The sequence below is a fragment of the Psittacula echo genome (assembly GCF_963264785.1).
Source record: "Psittacula echo genome assembly, chromosome: 24".
NCBI lineage: Eukaryota > Metazoa > Chordata > Aves > Psittaciformes > Psittacidae > Psittacula > Psittacula echo.
The window spans coordinates 4972161-4984555 of record NC_137759.1 but is presented as its reverse complement, the minus strand read 5'-3'; the positions used below and the strand labels follow the sequence as shown (position 1 = coordinate 4984555).

Genomic DNA, 12395 nt, shown 5'->3' with positions numbered 1-12395 from the left:
GGCGCTGGCTGGGGGGCTGTGGGGGCCGGGCAGGGCCCGCAGAGCTGGAGGGGCCACGGGGCGAGGTAGGTGCTGTGGGGAGGCCCAGGCTTGGCCTGGGGGGGCCGCGGGGGTGGTGGGGCTAGGGGGAAACAGGCTGGGCCTGGGGGAGTCAGGCAGGGCCCGGGGATCTGAAGGGGCTGTGGGGCTCGGGTTAGGCCGGGCCGGAGGGCCCAGCGCCGCCTGGCTCCGTTTCCTCCCGGCCGTCCCTCTTTCATGGCCCTGGGCAAAGGGTCCAGGTCCACCCGGGATCGCGGTCCCCCCTCTCCTAAAGCCCCTTGGGGCCAGGTCGGTGTCAGGGATGGGGCCGGGCCTTCCCCGGTTGTGTCTGCCGGGCCCGCGCCCTGCCCCGGCCTGCCCGCTGGAGCCGGAGCCTCGCAGGATGTTGGCTCCTTTGTATGTGGCTTTCCTCTCTCCAGAGGGCTTGGGAAGTGTTTATTTGGGGAAAGGGACTATGCTGAATCTGATATTTAAAATAGCTTTTTTTTCTTTAGCAAAGTGGGTGAGGATGAATGTGAGAAACAGGAAAAATACCCTCCCCCTTCTGCCCCCAGCAGACAGGAGCTGACTTTATCCCTTCCTAAGGCAGCCAAGAAGAGGGGTTTGCACATGAGAAGCAGCTCTCCTGTGGAACCAGGCCACCAGAGGCCTGTGCCTCCTGTTTGGTGACGGGCAGAGGGAACTGAGTGAGGCTCTTGGGGGGGCAAAGAATGTGAAGTTGTGGGGATATTTGGTACGGTGTCTTTTCTTTTGAGGAATGGCTCTGGGCAGCACGGGGACCTGCTGTGTATTTTGGAGTTAAAACCCAAACTTCATTAAACCTCTTTCAAGTTGCCATAAAATGAATGTGCTCTGAGCAAACTACAGGTAACAGGGACCCAGGTGAAACCCTGTTTGAAACAGCTGCAGGCTGGCGAGTGGCTTGCACCGGTGTGTTTGGAAGTTGCCTCATGAACTAATCCCTTTGTTTCCCTTCCGTACAACAAGTGGTTGGCATCTGGAGGTGCATTCTGAGGAGTGTGGATGTCCCTTTCCCAGCTGGACTGTCCCATCGCCCTGCCACATGCAGTGAGCCCCCATCTCCAGCACAGAGCTTTCAAAATCGGGCCTTATATAACAGACTGGAGACAACGTTTGGCGTTTGCCAGTGTGTCTGAAAAAGAATTGCTGTAAATTAGGGCAGGAGGCCTCCGTGGGGATCCTGTTGAGAGGCCTTCTCTGTGGCGGGATGGGCTCGACTGCTGGGAGGAACTTGCCAAAGCTGCCTTGGGTTTGGTTGAATTTGGTGCAACAGGGAGGAACATTGTTTGGTGATGGTTTTATTGCTGCTTGGCATCTTTTGGGCCTTTGGGTGGGTTGTAGTCTTGTATGGATGAGGATGGTCTAACCCCAACGTGCTGCCTGGCTTGTAGCAGCTTCTCTGGGGTCTGTGGTGGTCTGTGCACTTGGGGAGCCTCCGGTTCTCCCTGGGGGGTTGTCTACTTAGCTTGTAGGGTCAACTGCCCTCCCATGTCTGTCTGCTCAGGGTTTGATCTCCTTCTCATTAGCGTACAAATCTGTAAGGCCTTATCAATCAGTTGTTTCTTTGCCAAACCAGCTGCTGTTCTGATTTGCAGTTGCATCAAAACTACTGGGGTGCAGTTGGTGGTTTGCAGGGGAGACTTTCTTTTGTGCGGCAGTTTCTCAGGTCCTACTGAATGGAGCTCTGTGCTCTGCCCTTGCAGTGGGTTTGGGGTTGCTTTTGTTGTTGCAGCACTCTTGAGCAGAGCGAGCAGAGAGGAGGAAGTTGGCACTTGCAGTGCAGCAGGTTTCTGGGTGCTGCTCTGCGAGTGCTTGGCTCTGCTGGTGTCGGTACGTGAGGAGGCTTCGCATCACCTCATGCTCTGTATTCCCCTGCCAAGCTCCTGTGCAGCCCCAGTGTGGTCAAAACTGTTCATACGGGAGTGACTCAGCGGATCAATGGGAATGACATGAGGGCTGTACTCACTGACAATCAGTGTTTTTCCTCCCACCCCCTCCAGCCCCCCTGGGCTGGAAGAGACGATGTCTGAGAACAACTGCCAGTAAACATCTTTACTGGACTCAGGCCTGATGGTGCTTTATAGCTTTCTTCCCATGCCCCCCATGGTTTTCCTGGCCGGGAGGAGCCCTGATGAACTGTGCTGGAACAGCAAGCCTTTGCTTTGGCTGCTCCATCCAGGTATGTGCCTAGCGTCCAGTCTGGGGGCTTTACAGCCTGCTAGAAGGACCAGTGCTTGCATGAGCCAGGCTGGGTAGGAAGCTGTTTATCTCTGCTTTTCAGGTAGAAGAGCTGCAGCACTACAGGCATTAAAGGCTTCCTGGAGGTGGTGAGGAAGCCTCAGGTGAGCAGCAAGCCTTGCTGTGCTTTGCTCCTTCCTGGGTGTGTACAGGAGAGGTGCAGAGCTCAGGGCTGTGTAAGGGATGCTCGCCTTTGGCTCAGCAGGGCTGGTGAACATGAGGTTTGGTACCAGGGTGCCGTGGCCTGCTTTGCCTTGTGCTACTCCTGTGACTTCCAGCTGCATCAGGACTCAAACCCTCTTCCCTCACAGTGCTGCTGAGAGGGGGGAGACTCGGGTGCCAGTGCAGGAGCTTCCTTCATGTGCTTATAACGGCTTCTTCCTCGGAGCTTGTGGGAGCAGCTCTGCCCACAGCCCTGTAATTGGGCTTTGACTGGCAGCCGTGGCTTGTCCTGGGCACAGTGAGAAGCTGTGAAATTGACCCTCCTTCCCGAGCCCAGACCAGACGTGGCGTGGTTTGGAGACTGCTTTGGTCCTGCTCTACCCTGTGAGCTGGAAAGGGAGGAGCAGGAGCCAGTGTCAGCAGCTCAGGGATCCTGCTGGAGAACAAGTTACCTTCCTGTTAGAAAAGCTGCGTGCTTATAAATAGTTTTGAGGTTTCATTTCACTGGATGTTTATACTTCCTATGGATAGTCTGTGTCTCCAGCTGGTCTGTCGCTGTAGAGAAAGAAGTAGGACTTGGCTGTGAGGAGGGTGTAAAGGTGACTTTCTGCTGGGCCAGCTGAGTCTTGGGGCTCTCTGCCTGGCTCCCACATTCCCACTAAGCTGCCCTCCATCTCCTGGGGAATTCTGAATGCCTGCGCAAGCTGCAGCCCTTCCTGTTGGCCAGCCCCTCCCTTGCATGTTCTGGTGATGCATTATTCTTAATAACTGCCTTTAAAAAAAGCTTCCTGCAGAGCATGCATCGAGCTGAGATGTTCCCGGCTCTCTCTTGCCTTGTCTTCACTACCCCATCAGCTGCCAGGGTGAGACATGGGGCTGCCTTTTCAAGTCTCGGATCAGAGCTGTGATTCCTCCCCAGTCCTGCTGGGACAGAGAGGGAATTGGAGTGCAGAGCGCAGGGTGCGAGTGCAGTGCATGTCTCCTGCCTCCTGCAGGGAACCCTGCAGCACATGGGTGCACTCCAGGTGATCCCACACTGTGTCATTTAGGAAATGGTTCTTCAGATAAGCTGAAACTTGTAGGTCAGACTTTGCAGGTGTTTCAAAATGCTGCATGGAGCAAGATGTCCATGATTTCTTTTGTGGCCTACACTAAGGAGAGTTTGCTCTTGCAGTAGAGGAATCCAGTTAGTTCTTTCAAGACTTTAAATTGGCTTCTTTGGTTCCACAAAGACAAATGTTCTCCATGTGCCCAGAAAGCTTTCCCAGGTGCCCATGCAGTCTGCATGCTGCTGGAAGATTGGTGACAGTTGCATTTTCCAGGCAGTCCCCTGGTGACACCTGCCTTCTCTGCTGCAGTCAGACCGTGTCACTTAACATGTTGCAGCATAAACATCCTCACTTGTAGGAAAGGAAGGTCTTGGCTGGCTCAGCTGTGAGAAACCCACAGGCTCCCATGAGCTCGTCTGCCGAGGGGACTTGCGTGATGATGGTGACGTGAGGGAAGTGGAGTTCTGGCCTGCGAGGTCCGGAGGGGCTGAGCCTCAGGCCTGGGAAGGGTTCAAGACCTCAGCTTCCTCTCTAGTGTCAGTCAGGCAGCAGAATCCAGCCCCGTCGGTGGGGACAGAGCCAGGAAGGGCTGGCGTCCCTTTGGTGGCTGTGGAGTGGAGGTGGCAGTAAGTTGAACACCAGAGCAGTGCTTGGGATGAGCCAGGACGTTGTTGCAGGCAGGCCTTGGATATGAGGTGCTGGTTGGGTTCTTTGAGTTGTTTGAGACACCAAGAAGCTTTTTGTGATTGTTCACTTTTACATACCCACGTGTCCTGTGGCCCTTTGTTATTTAACCTTATGTAATGGTTTTTAATGAGGGAGGCCTGGCTTTTGCTTTCCAGACAGTGAATGACACAGGTGATGGCCAGGCTTTCTCAGAGAGGGATGTTCTGTACTTAATAAACAAGTGTTAAGGTTGGTTTGAACTTGGATTTTTGTGAAGCTTCCCTTTGGAAGAGCTTTGCAGCCCTGCTTGGGGCAGGGGGGGGGTTGCAGGTCCCCTGGAAGCATGGCCATGGCTCTGGGGACTTGATCCCCTTCCCAGTCCAAAGGCTGGAAAGTCTTGCTGTTGGTTGGGCTCTGAAAGGTCAGCACTAATCCAATTCAGAGCCAGAAGGTGTAATGGTCTTGTCCTGCTCAGAAACTCTGTTCTTACAGACTTGTTGCCCCATATTTTCAGGTGGCAAATCTCACTGCTTTTTGCTTTTGAGATGGTCCTGACGGTATCAACAACAAAGCCAGAAACTTCTTTCTTTTCCTTTCTTTAGCATGGACTATTGGCAGAGTTTATACTCTTTTCCTGGCTTCCCCAGTTTGATGCAGGGAGAGGATGGTGCTTACCAGCACCTTCTGTCCCATACATGTGGGCGAGGGGCAGGCTGTGCTGGAATTCCCCCACCCCAAACTATGCTGATTCCCCGTATCCTGAAGGTGATGCAGGTTTGAGTCAAAGGCTCATTTTTTTTTGTTCCCAAGTACAGAGAATATGAAGGATGTGACCTGGGACAAGCGCTGGAAGCAGAGGGGTGGTGTGTGTGTTGGAAGGGACTGCTGGCAGCCAGCAGCTGAGGAGCAGAAGTCAGCTCTGGTGGGTGTGGGGTCAGTGTGTTGTGGGACGAGGCACCAGAGGTGTTGGTGCTGACAGGTAGAGACTAGTCTCTGCCTTGAGCTTTGGGAATTCCTGCACAAACTTGCTGGAGCTCGTCGCTCAGTGGGCTTCGGTGGTACGGGAAGGAGTAGGAAGTGCTTGGAGAGATGGGGTTTTAACATTTCCTCCAGGGTAACTTGCAGCTGATTTTAAACCCAGGCTGTTTCCATAGGGGTGTCTGCCTGATCAGAAGAGATTGTCAGAGGCCTCAGCAGATTTTCCAGCTTGAAGTGCTGTGGTAGGACTGAGTGCAGGGAAGGGTGCAGACAGAGGCAGAGCAGACTGTCACACTCTCCATCTACCCAATAGCAGGGGATGTTGCCAGGGAGCATCTCTCCGCTGCTCGGGTCTCTGCTCTGTCTCCCAGGCTGCTGCTTGGAGTGGGGAGAGCTGAGCAAAGTGCTGCTCAGGCTCACCAGATCTGCAGGCACCAATTTCAGGAGGGTGAAATGAAGCTTATTTAACACACACCATACTGAACTTAGCTGGGTCTAGAATAAATCCTGTGAATGGGGGTTACTGTGCAGTATGCTGTTCTGTTCCTGCTGTCTGTGCTGCAGGAGCCTTTTTGTACCTAAAGCTCTCTGGGTAAACCTGTTGTGGCATTTTGCCATGGAGAAACATTGGGCAGCCCTGTTGTGTTGGATCACACTCTGGTTTCAGGTGGTTTCAGGCCTGCCTTCAGCAGGAGCTGTGCGAGCAGGGAGGGAATTGCAGCAGTCCTGCCTGCCACTGGGCTCAGCATCACAGGGTTGCTTTGGGGTGAGGCCAGGCCCAGCTCTGCTGCAGAGTCACAACGGGAGCTCTGCTCCGCATGGAAAATGCCCACAGCGTCCCCGAGCCCAGTGCTGCTGTGCTTCAGGTGTACTGACCTCACCGCATGTTGTATTTTCTCCTTGTCTTTTCCTTTCTCTGACATCTCTCTGACTCCTGGGGCTCTTATCATGCTGAGGTATTTTCTTGCAAGAGCTGAGCTGTCTGCAGAGGAGGAACAGCCCAGAGCATCGTCTGCACTGGAAACATTGCTTTGCCAGGCATGGAAAGGTGGGCATCTTGGGAGAAAGGTGGTGGAGCAGCCAGAGCAGGGAGGACAGCACATACAAATGCCATCACTGCAGTCTGGATGGCACCCATGCTTCCCAGCAGGTCTTCTCTGATGTGTCTCTGAGTATATATAAGTGCAGACCTGGAAACAAGACTCAAAATAATCCTGTGCAGAGGATGCACTGCAGTGGGCTTGGCTTGGTGACAGCAGACAGGAACCCGAAGTGTGGTTAGGCACAAGCAGGGGACAGTTCCCACTGCTGGTTTTGGTCCTAGCAGGGGACTTGCAGAGCCTGAAATCTGACTTCTCCTGCGAGAAAACTGTGACACTCGGTGCTTTGCTCCTGTTCTTGTGCAGAGCCAGGAATCAAAGTCCAGAGCAGTGCTTCTCCAGCCACAGTCATTTAAAAGCACTTGCTGTTGTTTTAGGGCCAATATTTAACTTGTGCCTGTGATGAGGAATGCCTGTTAGACTCTAAATATTTGATTTAAGGAAGAAGTTTGAGGGGAGAAGGCCCACTGCTGGGGGCAGGGCAGCAGGGGGGGTTCAGGAAGCAGTTGCAGTGTGTGTGTTTGCAGGGCTGCGTGGAACAGGCTGCGTTGCTGTTCTGGCAGGTCCGGCAGCGGCTGAGGCTGCGCCGCAGCGCGGGAGCAGCGAGAGGAAATGTTTGTGTGCTGGGCTGGAGCAGGGTGTGTCTGCTCACTGCTCACTGCTCGCAGCAGCCAGGCTTTAAAGGCACAGGCTTGGAGACGCTTCCCAGCCAGGGCTGCTGTGCACAGCTGGGCTGGAGCGGGCAGGAACTCTGTGATAAAAGCAGCTTATCGGACAAGTAATGCTCTGCTGCTTCTGCTTTCTTTGGTGGCAAGAGGCCCTGAGCTGTGATCCACTCTGCAGTGGATCCTGCTAAGGGCAGGATTTCCCGTCCTCTGAACCCAGCAGCAGTGGTGGCCTTGGCAGTGTTGCAGAGCGGTTGGACTTTATGCTCGTAAAGGTCTTCTCCAACCTCATTGATTCTTATATTCTGTGACCTGCTCAATGAGGTGCTTGTGGCTCCTCCTGTTCTCTCTCGCCTTTCTGGATGGATGATGCTTCTCACAGTGTTCCCCCCCCCCCCCCGCACACACACCACTGCTCAGCCTGTGTGAGCCTGTGGGGGGTGTTTGCTGCTGCTGGCCAGTGCTGATAGCAGCTCTGTGGGGCTGTGCGCTGGGATGCTGGTGGTGCATGTCAGCTCAGGTTGTGCTGGCATCTCTGTGGGCTGTATGGGCTGGTTGTGGTGCATGAGGATATGGTGATGAAGAGGAGCCTGCTCCTCTGTTCCCAGCTCCATAGGTGCCTCAGGCAGAGCAGGCAGCCCCTCTGCAGGCAGGGCAGGTTGGTAATTCTGGGTCTGGATGTGAAATCTGGGCTTCCTTAGCTACATGGTAACCCTCTGCCCTGACTTCCTGTGCTCTTGATTGGATGCTTCTGGCCATGTTTAACTCTTTTATGCTTAGATCCAGAAAGAACATGTTTTCTCTTGAAGCCAAATCAGAGGCTGTTTGCAAGCCAGCCCAAGGAGAAGGCTTTGCCTGGGCGCTTGTGTTCAGAGTTCAGCCCAGCTCTGAAAGACTGAGGACTTTCTCCTTCCAGTGTAGCAGAGGGCTTGTAGGCAGCCCTCAATCCCAGCCTGGAGCCATGTGAGGGAGGGCCAAGTCCAGCTGTGGCTTTTAGTCACAGGTTTGGTGCTGAGGAAGCAAAGGCTTTTGTCAGAGCTCCATCCAGCAATAAAGGGGATCAGGCGCTGTATAGGAAGGTGACAAACAGACTCCTTTTTGCATGTTCTGTAGGCACCTCGTACCATCTGTAATGGAGGTGATGAATCAGCGGTGACAACTGAGCTGTGTCCATCCAACCCACAGGCTCTGGTAGTGTCTGCACCACATCCTAGAGCCCCTCTGGGGTTGTGTTCCCACTTTGAAGGGCCACAGAGGGGCTGCTGTGAGTGGGCACCCAACAGCACTGTGCAGCTGCGGGAAGTCTTGGCTTATTTCCATGAGTGCTGATGTGTTTAAGCCCACAAACTGGCTGCATAACGAATGAGGGAGTCAGGGGAGCTGTGTCCTGTCTGCAGGAGCTGGAAGAGGTGATGGGAGCTGGACTCAGGAGTGATTAACTCAAAGAAGGCAAGTTTTGGGTTTTGGATGGCAGTGTGCACTAGAGTAGGATGGACGTGTGTTGGCTGGGGTTTCTGGGACAAACCAGAGAAGTGAGAGCCCAGAAATGAGGGAGAAGGGACACTTTGTTCGTGCAAATCATGTTCCGGATATTAATAGCAGGAAGATGAAATGGGTCCTCCTGGGGGGTGTATCCTGCCTGTTCCTCCACGTGGGTGAGCCCTCTGACTTTATAAATGAAGCCCTTTGTGTAGGGCCCAGAGGAGAAGGTCTTGAGCAGGTAAGGTAAAGGGGGGGACCAGTGAGGTCATGCTAGATCTGCCTGTTTGAGAGCAGTCTTTTGGGTGAGCCCTTAAGAAGTTTCCTTTCCCAGTCTGCAGCACCTCTGTAGCCACCTTTTAGCTGTAGCTGCTCCTGTGGTGTCCCTGTTTCAGTCCTGGCCATCTGATACTGTGCAAAATACACACAGGTGGGCAAAGAGGGCAGATGAGAAACAACCTTTGGAGTGTGAAGCTTGTGGCAAACCACACTGAGTCCTTAATCCACAAAGCTGTCACGGTGCTTAATAAAGGGTTGCGTGTCTGATCCTCTGTGTGTGGGATGGAGGAGAGAAAGACCCTGGACAGTTTGTGGCATGACCAGGAGTGGGCTGTAAGTCTCTGGCCCCTGTATTCTGAAGTTCATTCCTCCCTGCAAGCCAGGCGTATTTGTTTAGGTCTTAGGAATTTGTCTCCGGTTAGTTGGGAATTGCCCTTTTTTACCTTCCTCCTCTTCTCTGAGCTCACAGATGCTTTGCTTCCCTGTCTCTAAAACAAGCAGGTCGCTTCTGTGCCTTCAGGAGCTTGCAAGGAAAAATGTGGAGTGGATTGAGCTGCTTGGCCTTGTAATAGAGGGGGTGGGAAGAGGATTGCCTCATGGATTGCTCGTTGCTTCTCTGAAGACGCTGCTGACTCTTGCATGTAAGCCGATGGATCCTGTCGTGCCACAGAGCATCTCTCTGCCCCAGTTACTCTGCAGCAAAGAGTAATTGCCTGGTGCTACTCCTTCCCCTCCCAGTCTGGGCTGTGGTTGCTGCTGGTGGTCCTGGAAGGTGGTGACTGTCCCCATTTGGGTGAAGAGCTGGGAGCAGCTACCTGGGGCAGCGACCAGCTCCTGGGTGATTTATGCATCAGGGAAGTGATTTTGGCGCTTGGCACAAGGAGTTTGGCAGCTCTCTGGGGAGAGGCTTCCCTGTTGCCCTCCCCCCCCAGAAGCTCACCCTTCCCTCCCTCCCTCCTTCCCAAGGTTTGGCAGTCAATTGAGGAGAGGAAACCTATGGGGCTTCGAGCAGCCTGGGGAAGAAGGCAGAGGGGGAAGTGGTGTTTGCTTGAATGTGGGACAGCTCAGCTTGGCAGAGCTGCAGCTCTGCAACCCAGAAATGGAAACAGCCCTTGTCACCAGTGGGAATGACACCCCCCACACGCACCAGGGCTTTCCAGGGTGCTCCTGGGCTGGGACAGCAGAGTGGCATTATTCCCCCTTCCGTGTGACTGTGAGGGAGCCGCAATTAGCTGTAGTTTGGTGGTTAGAGAACTAGATGCAGGCACCCCATCTTTCACCACCTTGCCTTGCAGAAGGCCACCCCAGAACTGCAGGTGCAGCTGCTCCCCAACCTGCTTCTGTCGAGAGGATATGGGTTGAAGGAAGAAAGAAAAAAAATCCTACTATTCAAAGTGCTTGTGCCAACCCAGATCCTGCTGACAGAAAAGCCTGTGATAGCGACACACATGACAGGAGGCCAAGCAGATCCCTGCAGAGTGACAGTCCCCAGATGGGAGCGGGGAACCTGCTGGCACACCTCTTGTCCTTGCAGGGCACAGGCCTTTGGCAGCCGGGCTGGATGTGCACATCCCATCTGCTGAGCCGGGGTCCTTGTGGGTTTGCTTACCCCTTTAAGGGAAGGAGACATGCCCAGCCCCTGGAGCCATCTGACTCTTGTGGGTTGTCCCATGTGGTGTGACAGATGTGGTCAGGATGACACCCGGTGTCATCCGGAGTTCCCTGGTGGCCTGGACTGTGGTGGACAGAGAGGTAACTAGAGAGGATTTTCCTGGGAAGCTGTGGTTCAGAGAAAGTCTGCTGTGGACGTGCAGTGTGGCTTCAGCTTGGGCAGCAGGGATGTCCTGCCTGCAGGGTTGGTGGTTCCAGAAGAGTGAACACCACCTGATGTGGGAGCAGGTTTCTGCCCTGGCCTATTAATTGGTGAGTGCAGGGAGTGCTTTAGCTTGTTCTGTGCCTGCTTTGGGGCTGCAGGGAGGGAGAATGGAAGTGCTGAGAGCTAATGCTCTGCTAAACATTGATCTTCTGCTCCCTAGAACTTGGGAGCAAGTGGGGACACTCTGGGTTGTTCAGTGATGCTGAGGCAGCTCTGGCCACTTCCAAGCCATTTGTGTTGTGGGGAGACCCATGGTGTGAGTGACCGAGGGCAGGGTCTGTCCCAGGCTCCTGCTGCTGAGGTTACTTTGGAGCCTGTCCAAAGGCCGTGGGGAGGAACAAGTGCTGAGTGTGTCACTCTGGTGTCCTGCTCCCTGGTTCACCATGTTGCTGTTCAGTGGAGCTCCTCTGCAAGGAAGAAATCATCTCCAGGTGGATGGAAGGATTTGAGACTGTCACCCAGCTTGGGCTTGGGGGAGGAAAGGAAGGGAAGGGAGACATGCATCCAGGAATTTTCCTTTGTTTATAAGGAAAGGAGTTGAGAAATGTCCCTTATCCTTTGGAGAGCAGATGTGGAGCCCCTCATTCTAGACGCAGCTGATGCTTCGCAGTGCCAGAAGGAAGAACACTTGGAATGCAAGGCTTTGGGATCTCTGAGGACACCTTCGAAAGGGCTGCGTTCTTCCTCTGCTCTCGAATGGCTCCCTGTGAGACGGTGCTTGGATGGCTGTGTCTTCCTGTGTCCTCTGCTGCCCTTCTGCTGCTGCCCAGCCTGTGGGACACAGGGGTGGTGTGTGCTTTGTCAGCAGAGCTGTGAGGAGCCATCCCAGGGTGGAAGGGGAAGGTCTCGTCCCACCATCCAGTGGGACCCTCTGTCTCATGCACACCAAAACACCTCTGCCTGGGCTTTCTTCAGAGCCTTGTCCTGCTCTGATGAGGCACGGCTCTGCATGCTGCTGCTCATAATGGTAGGACCAGGGGGGAATGGCTTTAACCTGCTAGAGGAGAAATTGAGATGAGCTCTTAGGCAGAAGCTCTTCCCTGTGAGGGTGCTGAGGTGCTGGCCCAGGGTGCCCAGAGAAGCTGTGGCTGCCCCATCCCTGGCAGTGTTCAAGGCCAGGTTGGACACAGGGGCTTGGAGCAAGCTGCTCCAGTGGAAGGGGTCCCTGCCCGTGGCAGGGGTTGGAGCTGGATGAAGTGTCGTGCTTCATGCTCTGGGCACAAGTGGAGTAAATGCCAGTCTTGGGTCTTGACTGTAGAAACAAAATGGTTCCAGGTTCCCTCCCAAGATGAGTGCACTTGTGACAATGAAATTGGTGCAGGAACTGGGCAGGATGGGACTGGCTGGAAAAGAATCAGGTTTTGCTCTTTAGGTCAAGCATGGTAAATGTGTGGAGGGGAGAGCAGGAGAAAGGGAAGGCACAGCACTGGTGAACAGGTTTGTGCTGGCTGGCTGCTGGGGACTTCTGGAAGGCAGCTAGTTCCTTTGCAGCTCTGGATTTGATTTGATCCAGTGTGGAACTGGAGCTTGCTGCATTGTGGATGTGTTGTTTGGTTCAAACAGGAACTCACTAGAGAGCTGCAGAACCCAGCTCCTGCGACGGACTTGGTGGCTCAGGCCACGGTTCAAGTGTCTCCATGTATGAGCTGCCTCATTGAATCCAGCTCTCGTGGTGAAAGGCAATGTCAGCACCTTGGCTGGGATGTGTCCCAGGAAAACCACTGGAGCATATGGCTGTGGGAAGGGATGGAAAACTGAGGCTCTGACTACTGTCCTTTAAAGGTCTCCCAGCCAGCGACTTGCCTTTGTAATGCATTTCCTTTCTTCCAGTACCACTAACTTG

The 12395-nt window shown here is 54.1% G+C and overlaps 1 protein-coding gene across 2 annotated transcripts in view; it reads left to right on the top strand.

The window, feature by feature from the left end:
• Positions 1–12395, top strand: part of CSNK1G2 (casein kinase 1 gamma 2) — a 32859-nt gene that overhangs the window by 416 nt on the left and 20048 nt on the right. The window lies entirely within an intron of this gene.